Source organism: Lagopus muta, chromosome 13, assembly GCF_023343835.1.
Source record: "Lagopus muta isolate bLagMut1 chromosome 13, bLagMut1 primary, whole genome shotgun sequence".
Lineage (NCBI taxonomy): Eukaryota > Metazoa > Chordata > Aves > Galliformes > Phasianidae > Lagopus > Lagopus muta.
Window position 1 is genome coordinate 15,048,022 of NC_064445.1, and position 15,163 is coordinate 15,063,184.

Genomic DNA, 15,163 nt, shown 5'->3' on the forward strand with positions numbered 1-15,163 from the left:
TGTCAAGAGTTGATAGGAAACATCTGTGGGGCTTGTTCAATCTGTTAGCTGTATTTATTCACCCAAGCTTAACTGTCAAGTAGAATGTACCTGCTAAGATTAGACTATGGGGATGACCTTTGCTAATAAGGCAATCTAAGTTACATCACACGTGGTATACACTAAGCCACTTGTAATGAAATGGTATTTTGAAATGGCTCTGTGCTATTTCATCCCATTATAGATAAAGGTGAAGGAACCTATTTTCTGGAAAGTAACCTTACATTTCATAGAAAGTAAGGGAGAAAGGAACAAGGAATAGAGGAAGAATTCTTCTGTTGGGTTCTAATGTTGTCTTTACATGCAGTCTAGTTTTATAGTTTGTGGGTGCAGTAGTAGGAAATTTTGCCACTTGTATTCCCAGAAGTTGTCACGTTTTTAGCGCAGCTTGTTCAGGGGGATATCCAGCCTTAGAATTTACCATTACCCATAAAAATAAGCCTGTAGAAATTATAGTGGTTTTAACACTTATCCTTTTGCGCACAATAATGTAGCGGTGAAATTTGGTATTCCTCAGCAATGCACAGAAGGTGATATTTCATGTGAAAACAAATTCTCTATCCATTAATTGGAAGACCTGTAGCAGTCCTGTGTTCGGACCCCCTTTCAGTAGGGCACTCTTTCATGAAGTAGGAGGAGAGGGGTTGTGATACCTTCAGAATACGTGGAGAGATGCATGAGGCAGCATGAAATGCTGGGCAAATTTGGTGCAATCAGATTGCCCATGGAGGAGGAGGAGTGGCCCTTGTTAATGAATGTGTCTGCTGAAATTTTGTGGTTTTTTATTTTTAATTAGTTGTTACTACAAGGTGCTTTAAGAAGGATGAACACTAATACATTTTTAGTGAAATATTTGTTCAATTATCTTATTTTGAATGACAATGAGTTCAAATACCCGAAGAAATATATTTTTGGCAAGAAAAAGGATTAACATGGCAATGTCATTGCCCTTGATGACTTAGCTGAAGATCTTGGTTAAATCTCAGATTTAGCAGAGATATTTGTTTCCTTTACCAAAATGATAGGTTTAGTGTCTTTCAGGGGAATATTTAATAGAAATGCTTTGTATCATATTATCCACTTGTGGATTAAGCATGCTGAGCTGCTGGGAAACGCAGCGGTAGTCCAGAGTTCACAACCTTAATCTGATTAGGCTGTTTCTGATGATTAACTTCAAATTCCTTATTTGTTTATTTTAAATCTGGGAGACCTTAACTTCTTAGGAATTTATGCATCTCTGCTGAGATCAACCTAATCCTGCTGACAGAACTCAGAATTACAAAATCTAAACCGACTGTGGAGTTCACCGCTTAATGTGACTCAATCAGAAATAATCTTTCGTCAGCTGGGAACTGGGAGTGGATGCTGAACTGAAAAACTGACAGTTGGGTGGATTTTATTTCTTTAATAATGTTTTTTTTGTGTGTTTTTTTTTTTTTTTTTTTTTAAATAACATGGATCTGATAAAAGGGACGCCTGGTACAGCTGTGCAGTGCTCGTGTTCCTATGGCAGTGGCCCTGATGGTAGGAGGCAGCTGTGTGTGTGCACCAGTGCCACATTTCTCCACATTTTGTCCTCATTACTTATGCGTATTCTGTATGGGATCGTGTGTTCATTAGCTAAAATGTGAACTAGTACTATTGAAATCAGAGGTCGCTCAGTGGATGTGCTAGTTTCTTTCCTATCTTGTCAATGCAGAGAATACATCGATTTATGGTGGAAGACTATTTTTCATTATTATAAACAGCAGTGTCCCTAGCAGACCTGTTTCCCTTTTCTGTGAATGAAGTTTATGAAATCATATGCTGGGTTAAGTTCGGGTTGTTTGCTTTGATGTAAAAAGACATTTGATCATTATTAAGCATTTATTGACTGCATCTTGTAACCACTTGACTTGGAAAGTGATGATCAAGGTGGAGTACTAGCAAATTGAAATTTGGTAGATAAACATGTGGCACTCAATAATTTAAGTCTTTCAACTTTTGGTAAGCATGGCAGTGTTGATTACCTTCCAGATTTCACCCAGGGTATTTGTGCCATAAGAATTCAATTTTTCATGTTTTCTTTTTTGTTCCAAGTCATAGGGGAGACAAATTTACTCAGTGTGTTGGTCAGCTGATTAATTTGAGACCTCTGTGCATCAGCATTTGGATATGATCCAAAAAAGGGTGTAAATTCTGAATTGACTTTTAACATCTCGTGCACCACAGACTTTCACTGGAATATCAACTTCTCTTCTCCTTTTGTCGCAAATAGATGAAAGGGGATTTTTCATTCCAGACTCAACTAATGCTGTTTGTTATCCAAATTACTTTGGGGCTGAAATACAGCTTAAGATGGTTTAAAGCCTAGCTATTGAAGTGGTTCAGTCTGCAGACATCTGTGTAATAAAATGGACCTGCTCAAGCTGCTAATAAGACAGGTTTTGTCTGCATCATAAATTATAAAACTGTCAAATAAGAAACCAGTGGATACAGGGAGGTTCCAAAACCTGTTTACAGCGCAGTCTGAAACAGGAGTTGTTGTTCATGTTTGTTTTTTAATGAAGCATGCATTATATTTGAACAAGTCAGATAACCAAAAAGTTGTATTTTTTAGGATGTCACATGAAAATTAATAGTTTTTCACTTACCAAAGAACTCATGTTTAGAAAAAATATCAACTAAACTCATTTATTTGCATTTTGTTGTCTTTAAAAGAAAGAGGAATAAACTTAAAACACAAGAGGAAAGAAAATTACAACCATCCTACTTTGTTCTTTCCAGCAGACATTTTTTGCTGATAAGCATTGTGTTCTTAATAATTATTAGGCTGAGAGTGCTGACATTGTTTTTTAAAAATTGTTTTTCAATTAGCCTTTATACCCAAATCTATTTCAGACAAGAAAATCCCACGTGTGTTCTACTGAACATCCAGGTTTTGGAGGTAGAGCAGAACCGAGTTCTTACACAGTTTAACATTTTCTTTCATGGAGCACGTCAGGAGACTTAAGCTCTGTGCAGATAGGCCTTCTGCAGGTCTTCAGGTTTGGATAACACTGATATCACCAGGGCTTAGTGAGCCTGCTTGCAGTTGTGGTGCCTAGCACTGTTACAGATCTGGCCTGTGTTATGTCGGATAATGAAGTTTTAATTCATAGAGTGCTTATGAAAATGTTCTGTGTGACTCGTGCCAGTGCTCTGTTGGCTTTTTTTGGAATTGAGTAAAAGTTTGGTTTTGCTGCCCGTGGGGCAGGATGCTGCAGTTCTATTTCTGGTGATTTCCTATAGATGCTGCCCTGAATTCTGTTTCTGTGAAATCAAGCCACTCTGTCCAGTGCAGTAATAGGAGCGTTCAAGTTTCAACCTTTGATTTCCTGGTAAGTGATTAGTGGAGCTTCATGTTTCATTGTGCTATCTCTTTTTTCCTTTAAACATGCAACACAACTTCTCCCATTAGCATTAGGGTGCTTTTTGTTTGTTTTGCTGAGCTACCAGGAGGTTCCATAAATCATAATCACAGAATGGCCTGGGTTGAAAAGGCCCATAATGATGATTTCGTTTCAACCCCCTGCTATATCCAAGGTTGCCGACCACCAGACCAGGCTGCCCAGAGCCACGTCCAGCCTGGCCTTGAATGCCTCCAGGGATGGAGCATCCACTGCTCCGTTTTGCTGAGTGTTGCAACAGTTTGAACAGACAGAGATTTCCTAGACAGTGGATTTGAGCAAGAAACTCAAGTGGGATTGTCAGTTTCAGGAGCAAATGATCATTGTGCTTTTAAAGAAACTTGGCTCTTGATTTAACTCAAGGGAAGAAAGAAAAAAAAAATGACAAGAGCTGAGTAAAATGAGACTCCATTCTCAGCAGTTCCAGACATTAACCAAGGTTTCTTCCACCCAACTATTTAGCTCTTCCCAGGAATAAGTTGACTGTTTCCTTATTTTCGTTAATATGATGCTTGCCATATCATGATCACTTAAGGAATGCTTCCTTCCCTAAGTATATAAATCGGCTGAAGCCACTGGAAAGGGAAGTGCTGCCTCCTCAGAGTGCTGCAGCTGCAGTGCTCACCCTGGGAGCAGTGCAGAACTGGAGCTCCTTCTTTTCTTCCCGTTTGTGGTGGCATCTGTACCATGTGTAGTTGAAAGTTGTATCTGCTGTAAGAGCTGGATGTACAGCTAGGAATAAGGATTTGTTTTGTCTGTATTTTAACCGTGGTTAGGTCTCCAGTCCTCATCAAAGCTTAGCTGGAAGTCGGTTAATAACAGAGTTAGGAACTGTGGAAGCTCACATGAGAAATGGCTCCTTTAATGATCACTTTAGTAACAAATTTCATGTTTATTGTTAAGCCTGCAGCTTTGTGTTACTTGCAGTTCTATTAAAAGAGAAGAAGGTTCTATTTGTGGGAGGAAATTCTGTGCTTTTTTTTCCTGGGAGGTAAAAATTTGCATAAATTAACATAACTTTGCACTATTTTTGAAGCAAAATATATGTATATATAGTTGTGTATGTAAAAATCATAAACAAGGAACCCTGTTTGAGAGCCTGACACTTACCAAGTGAACGTGGAGTTAAAACTCATGCTCTAGGAGTATGTTCAGATGTGCTCCTAGAAAAAAAGATTGTGTTCTGCATCTACAGTGGTGGGGTCTGGGGTTTGGTTTTAGGGGGTTGGTGGTTTTTTGCTTGTTTCCTTCTTTATTACAGACAATGCATGTTCATTCCATAATCACAGTTATATAGCCTACTGTAGGTGCCTGTAAGTCTTCCTAAGAAGGATTAACGCATATATTTATTAGGGTGTTTTTTATTCCACTATTCATAGTGGAGGTTTTTAACTTCAGCTCACATCAAACTCCAAAGCCAGTATCAATTAAAAAAAAAAAAAAAAAAAAAACAACCATCTTGACAGTTTGATGTGTTACTGCTGCAGAATTCAACATCTGTAAGCAAATGTTTAGACAATTTTTTACTGTGTTTTTACTAAAAAAAAAACTTTTGTCCTTTCAAAGTGATATAGGATCTGTATCACGTATACAGGTACACCTTGTGTTGATGTCTCTTCTGCACAGTGGTGTCCATACATGCTAGATTCTGGCTTTGCCGTAATGTGTAGCCCCAGATGTTTCACAAAGCAGCATTCACTTGGGAATGAAGTGCTTCCAGATGTATGTAAAGGTCAACTATATAGAGAGCTTCCTTTTACTGTAGCATGAGAAATGTGTGGTGTTTCATTCTGAACATTTTCTCCTTCCCGTTTGGTCTCAGTGCAGTGTTAGAGCAATTGCTCGGGGTTCAGCAAGGGACTGGAGCTCTCCCTGAGCTTGATGTAGCCCATGCAGCTGCTCTGTCTACTTTGGCATCCTCAGTCTCATCTTAACTCAGTGCTAAGGTGCCTGCAGCATTAACATAACAAGCAACCTGTCAGAGAAATGGCAGTGTTTAAGAAGCTGTCCTCAAGCTACACACCTTTCCTTCTTAGGCAGAGGAGTGATTAGTCTGAGTCATCTCTAATAACAGTTGTCAGAAAACTTGCTGCATGCCGAACTGCTGAATCTTGGAGCTCCTGCTCACCTAGAAGCATTAACGTGAATATTTGCAATGCACAAGGGTGAGAATTCTCTGCAGAAGAACCGATGCTGGGTGTCTTTTGAGGATGCTTATACTTGGGAGATGAGCTCTGTGTATACCTGATGTTTTCCCTCATGTTATTCTATCTGCTGACTTTAATTTTAAAGCCCCATACTCTGTGACAACTGAACACGGCCATTTTCTTCAGCAGTATTTGTCGTTCAGCATCATGTTCGCAAATCCGTCACTGCTGACTTGCTGTATTGTGCAGATCAGCTGTGGTTTGCTTCATTAATGTCACAGCCACTTTTTTTCTGCTTCCCCAAGTGTCTCCAGCATGTAACCCAGAGCGGCTGATCCCTGTGCAGTGGGAAATGTCTCTTTCCCTTCACTGCCGAGCTGCAAATAAGACAAAGCAGAACAAGCAGCTAGTAACCAATGCTGCTGGCAGAGGCTCCTTGCAGAGCTGAATGGTGTCAGGTATTTACAAATGTTACGAAGCAGGGATTGAAATGTGCGATGAGAGTTAACAGCCCTTCTCCACTGAAAAGAAGGGTTTTTTGGAAAGTGTGAGATCCCTGGCAGATGTGAAAGGCAGGTGCCCATCTCCTAACCTCGGTAAGGCACTTGATACAGGAGAATACAAAAAAGGCTGTTCACTGAACTGAATATAATGCAATTCAGCCATAGGTTAAAGAAAGGTCATTTTCTTGCCTTGTTGGCTGGAAAAAGACAGCAGAGCCCTAACATATAATTGTGTTCTGTGACAGTAAAAGGAGCCTCTTGGTGCTTTGGGTAAGGGAAGTGACATTTTACTTGCTCATGAAAGAAGAGAGCTTCAGTTAAACAGCCATTACAGTCCTCCCACTTTTTCCCAATGTAAATAGAATTAACATGAGCTGAATTGTTATCCACACAACATCCCTGAGGAAAAATGATTCACTGTGACAACAGCGGATCCTAATAGTGAGGCAAGGATAATGGCTCTGTGTTTTTCTTTTAAAGGCAACTTTTGCAGAGACATATGCGTGTATGTGTGTGTACATAGATATGTGTAAAGGCAACAGACAAAAGCCATGTATTTCAATTTCATCCTTCTCTTTCTTCTTCCTGTGATTTTTACAGCTGAAGAAAGCAAGCTGAGCTAAAAGGAGTTATTGCTGAAGTGCTAAGGAGAATGTGATTTTGAAGTGATGTGGCAGAGTGATCACAGGAGATGCTAATGTAATTAGGTACATGATGTATGGTTTTGATAACTTATTCCGATCAGCGAGGAGTGGCACAAATTCACTGTTTCCAGCTGAGGGAGACGTGGTGGGGTTGTTGTCATCCTTGTCCCTGTTGGAGGTCGCTGGGCACACAGGACCTTCTGGTGGCTTCCTGGAGGCTCACCTTCCTCTTGCACCAAGGCCAGAAAGTGGGGCCATGTGGCTTCTTACACACTTCTGTTTAGATTCTTGTTTAAAGGAAGAAACAGTTGGAACAAATGCCGTCTGCTTTTGACCTAACATTATTTATTGCGGAATACAAAAAATTTGTCACCCTCAGTCCCGCTTATAGTATTTTTGGTATTGAGCCTAAATTCAGAGGGAGGGCAGTATCTATCTGTATCAGTAGCACCTACGCTGAAAAAAGACATGTACAAACAGGAATTGGTCAGTAACCTCTCAACGAAATAGGTTTGGCCTGTCTAGGTGTGTCAAGAGGTGACAAGGTGCTTTATGTAACAATGCTTTAGTAAATATACAACAGCTACCTGTCTAAAAGCATTATTTCCAAATGGAAATGACTAGTTAGTTGAGGCTAAGGATTTTATTAAAAATTGTCTGTTCTTAGTTCATAGATAGTTCAACAAATTCATTTTCAACACTGAACTGTCTGAATTTGTATGGTATTTTTATCTACCTAATGTGCTTTCCCTGATTTGGAATTATATATTAGTATGGAAGCAGATGGCCATGTCATTCATAAAGTCATAACAAACATGGCTGCATCCCCATGTCTGTCTTCTCTTTCCCATTGTGGAAGCAAAGATGAACACAAAAAGGAAATAATTAGTTTAGCTAAATTAGCTCTATCAACAGAAAGAAAATTATTCTTTTGAGATTATTTTAGGATTTCAGAAACTGCTTTTACAAACAGGTGAGAGGATTTCAGTTGCAACTTGGAGGGTCAGTTATTTAAAAGTAAAATCGTTTTCTACTTGTTAATGAATAGTTCCTCCAGAGATACTATATTTTATGGAAAAAAAATGCTTACAAAAATGTTGCTAAGTTGGTACTTGTAATGAGAAAGCAAAAAATGTCCATGACACTGAAAAGCAGAATATTTAAAGATGTGAATAATGTTCAGACAACATCAGAGGAAATTATTTTCCGAAATCCAACTAGAAGAATGTCGCGCATAAAGGGATTTAGTTCCACGGGAACTCTGGAGGTGTAGCTGTATGGTTTTAGCTGGATGCATTTCCTTGTGTAGGTGAACCTTTAGAAATAAAGCTCAGGAATGTTCCTACCCTCCAGTGCCAGCACTTCCCTTTGTGAAGAACACGGTATAATCATTTTGCAAAAAGTGTGCGGTTGTGGATGGAGAACTTATCTTAAATTCATCTCTGCCAAGAAGTCTCCCACAGCTGTGAGTGGTAAAAATGAAGAGGTGCATAATGTACTTCCAGTTTGCACTACAGAAGACTTCTGGCACTTGCAGGAGAAGTTTCTAGCAAACATCCATTACAAAAGATTCTCTATTGAAATGAGAACAAAGGTTCCACTAGAAAGATCTCCAAGGATTTAAATGTAGCTTTTCATAGGTGACATGCTGATACAAGGCAGTTCTCGAGGGGTTGCATCAAGGCATAAATCAGCAGTAATTTCAATCCCACAAGATCATAGCATTATCATGAAGAGAAGGAAAATCAATCTGACACCAGCTCAAATAATAGCACTTCTGGGAACCGTACAGTACAAGTCCATCGGGAGGGTCTGCTTGTCAGAACAATGGCACTTGAAGACACCGAATACTTTGGCAGACATCAAAGCAAGAAGAAAAGGAACAGTAAGATGAGTTCTCAGGCGTGATGGTGTCAGGCATGCGAACAGCAACCTGAGTGATACTTCAAATGGAGGCGATGCAGATGTTGGTCGTGTGGTCAAGGCAGTACGCAGGTCTTCTTGCAAAAAAAGAGAAAAAAAGGTACATCAAATGCCTGAAAAGCTTTTTAAGTTGTAACTTATGTGATGTCAAACCTGTATAATAATTGATGGCATTTCTTTCTAGAATTAGAAGAGCAAAAGTTAAGAAAACCAAGTATGTAGGAGAAGAATGAAAAGTTTGTTTTCGATGTCTAGTCAGTTGAGCTGGCTTTGCAAGTAGAAGTTCTTACAAAGCTGCTGTGCAAGTTAATTCAGATATCTGTAAACTTGGCAGACATCAAAGTGTAGATTATATGCCTGGTCTAAGTGCTCAGACATTTTAGGCTGTACTGGAAACTAACCTGATGCTGAAATCGGTGCTGCTTCAGAAATCCTTGAAGTTGTAATATAGCAAAAATAATGAATCAGTTATTCCTTTCTGCAAAACTTTAACTGAAAAAATGAACAAGCCACAACAAAGCCGAGCAGTAGACAAAATGAGCGATAATGATAATATTTAAGATTGGCAATATTCAGTTGAGAGGCTGTAGTGTTTTGTTTCAGAGATGCTTGTTTGGTAGGGTTTTTTGGTTTTGCAGGTGGAAAAGAAAATTGCTGAGGCCCCCTGGGATGTTCTATCATGTCTTATGGGGTCTTTCACAGAGAGAAGAATGAAAGCACAAGTACAGTGCCAGAAAGAAATAACTTCCCTTCTTGTGCCTTTGTTCACTGTGATGTCAACTGATCAAAGCTTTGGTTTTATCAAGGATGATACTTATTCTTGTGCTTTGATATGTCCATAAGTGCTCTGGTGAAAACCTCACATTTTTTTTCAATGAAGAATTTTTTCTTTATTCTAATTAAAACCAGGAAAAATGGAAATGGAAACAGAATGTTTCAGATGCCATTGCCAATGCATCCTAGTATCAAACAATCTAATACTTTGCTTTCTTAGATGTTCCATGGCATTGATGTGTTGTAAATTGTTCTCACGTGCTAACCTTATTATATTAAAAATTTTAAATTGGTATCTCAAGAAATTAATGTCTGAATTGAACATGTTATTTCCATTTTTTGCAATCTCTTAGCTACTAAATTGGGTTTTAAAAATTATGTTGTTGCTAATTAGGGATTACTGGGTCGTCTTAATTAGGCACACAGTTGGAAAAGGGACGTAAAAGTAATTATCTCAATTTAATGACCATACAATCTGCATTATCAACAAATAGCAAAAACACAATTCAGTTTTCTAATATAATGCTTCCACCATGTCAGTGTATTTCAAATCACACTGTGTTACAGAGGGCAATGCTTGCTTACTAGGTGAAGATCCCCTTGTTTCTACAGGCATATACATAAGTACATGTACACCTCACTTTATCATATTCTATTGTTAGGTGATGGCAATTGCATGATAAATACATAAATCGCTCTGAAAGTAATGCCTCCTCTTATTTCCATGGAAACCACAACAGATAGAGTACAATAATGCTACTTGATAGAACAAATTCTCAGCTACAAGACACTGCTTTTCAACATAGTCACTACCATTATGGCAGTTTTTGCCAGCAGTGAACAAAAGCCTGCATGCTGCTCTTGTAATAATTCACAGTGAAGGTGTCCCACTGGCACTGTCGCCACTGCTGAAATGCACCACCCACCATCTCACTGCATTCACATCCGCTGGTTGGTCTCCACAAATGTTCAGTAGGCACAGGTAAATGTCAGTGGGTGCCATTTCTTCTGCATGGAGGAAATCAGTTCCACCCCTTTGCTTCATACCCACTCGCGTGTTGGATGCCTTTCTGTCAGACTGGCCTCTGCTGCTATCTGTCACGTGGCAACAAAATGTGATGGAATATTGGCATGAAGTGTCAGCCTGTGCTGCCATACTACCAACATCCACCTTTGACACCATGAGCCAGCGTAATAAAATAGGAGGCATTGTTTTCAGAGCAGCCTTTGTATACACAAAGATAAATGATTTTCAAACATCTTTTGCTCAGAAGAGTTCCAAGATTAAACTATGTTTACACTAAAAAAAAAAAAGCTATTAATAGAAAGCTCAAAATTCTAATTTTTCTTTAATGCAAAACTTTCTTTTTGTCTCCATTATTGCAATGGAGAGCAACACAAACTTCCACTGAAAAGAATTTTTAACGCTACATCCAGATATGTCTAATACAAACAAGTATCTAGTGCATGTTGGAAACAGTCTGTGCAATGGCAGGAAGCTTAGTGGTCCCAAGCATAGTTGAGTTTGAAGTGGAATTATGACCCTTTCTTCAATCCCATTCTAATTTTAAAATTTAGAAAACAAAACTTTGATCATACATCCTCCCTGGAGTCATAAATGACTTCTGAGGGCTCTGTGTAGGAATAAGCTCAGCCTACGCACCCTTACACAGGCTACACTTCCCTGCATCATCCCTGCTTTATAGTTAGGAATGAGGTGATGGTCCTGTGTTCTGTACTGGATCAGTAGATGTAAAGCACTTGATTAGTTTTACTTAAGCGTAGAGTTCCTTCACGTTTGCAGCACTCCAAAAGCTTTGAGATGCTTGAAGTATTTTTCAAAATGTTTTCTTGATCTGAAATTAAAAGTGTACGCTGGTTATCCTGTAACATAATCTGCAATTGTATTACCTAAAGAACAGTTTTCCAGAAAGATCTGTGCTCCACAGAATATTCTGAGCCTGTCCACGATGTGTTTCCCTGAATCATGGATGTGCATCATCCACCAGCATTAGAGACTGATCTTTCGTGCTTGAACTCCTGTGCTCACAAGCATCAGATGACTGGCATCCAAAAGAAAGCATTAGGGATGTGTGTGATTTTGCAGTCAGTAGCAATTCTCCAAGTGCAGGGCACATGTTGGCCAAGAATTGGGTATTGCAGTTGAGCAGATTATATAACGTGTGTTTTTCTGTTCATGTCAGTCTTGCAGTCTTGTCAGTCTGCAGCAACCTGACTGACTTTATTTATGGTTTTATTCTATAGTGGTTTCTCTCTGAAACTGTGGATAAAAGGGAAAACATTCTGAATTATTTTGCTAACTAAAATTAAATTATACTTTGAGTAATTTTAATTGAAGGCTATTAAGTGTGGAAATGAAACAACCCTCCTCTGTCTATCACAGCATGTAAATGTATGGAGAAATATAATTCGCCTACAGGTTATAACCATGCATCCTCTAGGGAGTGTGTTAAACCCATGGTGTGTTCCTGACAGCTGCATTTTGCATATGCATGTCTGATTTACTATGTAGTCCACTCTAAGGCAGGAATTGTGCAATGTGTCAATTTCAGAATCTTGTACACAGAGACATATTGGCCCCAAGGTATTCAGTGATTCACACGTTGTTATGCCATCTTCCAACATCTTCTGATGTGCTCCAATTCTATAATCCACTAAAAATGTTCACGTAAATTTAGGTTACTTTTGGATTTGCTTATTTGTTTTTCAAATTCTTTGCAGTCTTTCATCAGGGGTAACTTCAATTATTCTTTCTTGGTTGTTGTATGACTTTTTTTTCCTTCCAGAGGAAAGTTTTAGCTACTTCCATCCTGCAAAACTAAACAGACTTTCCATATATGTTCATACTGTGATTTTATGTGCTGTATAGGATCTAGTTTGTTCCTAGTATATGGCTGTTCAACTGCTAGCTTTCTTAGTGTGTTTAACCGTTCTGTAAAATGTAGAACTTAAAAGGATGAAAGGACTTTCTTTGCTTTTGATGCTTAAACAAATATTTGAGGGGTATGGTTTTGATGGTCAGCACAATGTCACAAGATTGTTTCCCTTTGTTTTTTCTTTTTTTTTTCCTCCTCATATTGCATTTTTCAAAGATTTAAATCCTGTGTTTGGTTTTGGTTTCCCATTTGTTTTTTTGCAGTTCTGTATTTCAGAATAGATTTTCATAATAACGATGCCATCATTTTGCCTTCAGCTACTCAGAGATGCAGTTTCTGCTTAGTCATTCGTTTTCAGAAATCAGTTGTCTGAAGATGTAATAAGCAAATGCTAACTTTCAAATAAGGGTGTATATTGAAGGCAAAGTAACGTATGAGGGAATTCAGCAAATGTGCATTTGGTGGTTGTAATTGATAGAAAAACTCACTCAGACTGAAAAAAGGAATTACTGAAGGCTGTCTTTTGAATTCATGTTGCAAACAATGAATATTGCCTGCTTATATTTTAGCATTGTAACTGCAGTTACGTTTTAATTCTATGTAGTTTGGGTCTCAGGACCCCAAATTTTTCAAAGTACTTAGTTTATGAGTCCATTCTGAGGATTGGATGTAATGATCATCTAAGGCCAAAAAAGGTCCCAGCGCTTCATGTCCTTGCTCTTTATGCTTATGGAAGACCTTCTTCAGCTCCGTTATCCATATCCTCACATCTCTTTAAACACTGGAAACTTTGTGTGATACCTATTTCAGAGTTTGTTTGAGTAGTACTTGCATTTCAGTGCCTACATGAAAATATTTATATAATTTACATATTAGATGTAACAGGTTGATATATTTTATAAAGTTTATATTGTTAAATATCAATTAAAACTTTTAATGACAGAACGCTAATGAGAAGATGGAAAAAGTGCTCAATGAGAAGGAAAGCATTAAGACACTCGTACAAAGGTCGCTTGGAGCAACTGTAAGCTTTTATGAGACTTAATTATTTTGCTGACAAGGTCAGCTGGATATTGATCAGTTGGGTGTTTTGTTTAGTTACTTGAAGGCCAGTTATTTGAGCAGAAACCTGTGTCAACATCCAGGCAATATTCTTTAAACTCCAGACTTACTCCAGCAGTTTGGTTGTTGTTTAGGTACGTTGCCTTTTTCCTAACAAAATATAAAAGAAAGTCAAGTGTTCGATTGCTGCTGTTTAAATTCAAGTTATCATAACACACCATCATTTTCTAAATTTAAGTGAATTTAAGTAACTTTTGCTGTGAAAAAGTCTGAAGAAGTGGTCTCAACTTTATTGTGTCTTCCTGATTCATATAAAATGACTTTGTGTTGAAAAAGTTCATGATGGTTTTCTTTTTGTCCTTATCTTGCAAATGATTTATCACCTGCTTTCATATAGCCATGGTCTTATGGCACATTCACGCACCAGGTGAAAATGAAAGAAAACCAAGCACAGCCCTTGGCACCTTGCAGTCAGCCAGGGTTAGACCTGGCCCCCAGTTACAACACTTGCACTGTGAAAGGCTGCACTGCAGCCTGCACACGTGGGCCAGCCCTCAGCACCCTGCAGGTGGAGGTGTGACCCTGCAGGAGATGTCAGGGGGTCCCAGAGGATGGGCAATGTGGTTGGGATACTTGTAAGTAGGTTGTGAGTTTTAATTGTTCCTAAATCGTTCAGAGCATTCAAACAAGCTGCATAGAGAGGCTGTGGAGTCTCCATCTCTGGAGGAGTTCAAAACCCACCTGGATGTTTTCCTGTGCAACCTGCTTTGGGGGGATTGGATTGGATGAGCTCTGGAGGTCCCTTCCAACCCCAGGAGTTCTGTGATTCTACCTTGAGAGCAAAAGGTGTGCCCAAAAATGCGTGGGTTTTTCTTTCTGTTATTATTTATAACTGTACTAAGGGGCTAAGTATGTCAGGTTGGATGTTTTGTGCTTCTGAAAGAGGGATGCACTGTGTGTGTGTGAGAAACCTCACACTAGCTGTCTTCACGGCACAATTTCTGTCATCTCCTGCACTTTGTCAGCAGAGGCCCTTAGTATCTCCCCATTTTTCCCTCATTTCTGTAGCATCATTTCTATTTGCTTTGTCAGATAGGATATGTGGGGAGGCTTTTCCCCACCACTGACCATCTCTACAGAGCCATCAAGTAATCTTTTAAGCCACCGTCATGCTTCTGAGACATGGCACTTTGAGTTCTTCTATCACAGAGTATTAAAGCAACTCATAGAATGAGTATTCATTTAGGAAATGTTGGTAAATAGTAGTAAATTATTTAGGCAAATAGCCTTTGAAAGGTAGATAGCAGTATTAGTAGCTTGTCTACAAAACCATCTTAACACTGACCTGATATGATGTGATCATACCCAGAGCATGGAGCTTTGTGCCCGCAGTGCATGCGTCTCTGTCAGGCAGGAAGCTTGTTTGGCTCAGCTTTTTGTTTTCCTTTTCCCTGTTGAAGAGTTTTTATTAGCTCGTGTGCTTTCAAGTCCGCTTTGTTGTGTAAGAGATTTGAGCTTCTTTTTTTCTTCTTAGTACACTAGAGCTCTTTATTCAGGTCCTTCTCTATTTGTTTCTGAAGAGCTGTTCCATCTCTGGTTAAATAGTTGGATAAAACTCCTGGAGATTTTGTTTTGAGCAGAGATGAGTCTTTCACCTCTGTCTGTGCAGTTGGGTTGGCCTCGTTTCTGCTTTCCTGTCAGGGTTTTGCCACTCCTGCTCAGGATGCTGAGTCCTTCAAAAGTATT

The 15,163-nt window shown here is 39.0% G+C and overlaps 1 protein-coding gene across 10 annotated transcripts in view; it reads left to right on the plus strand.

Moving 5' to 3' along the window:
* TENM1 (teneurin transmembrane protein 1) overlaps positions 1-15,163 on the plus strand; it is a 537,663-nt gene that overhangs the window by 288,614 nt on the left and 233,886 nt on the right. Inside the window, exon 2 of one of the 10 annotated variants that reach the window (XM_048959377.1) lies at positions 3,310-3,398. The exons of the other annotated variants lie outside the window; for them this stretch is intronic. The gene's annotated coding sequence lies outside the window, so the exon portion shown is untranslated. The remainder of the gene's footprint in view (positions 1-3,309; positions 3,399-15,163) is intronic. 10 annotated transcript variants of the gene reach the window in all.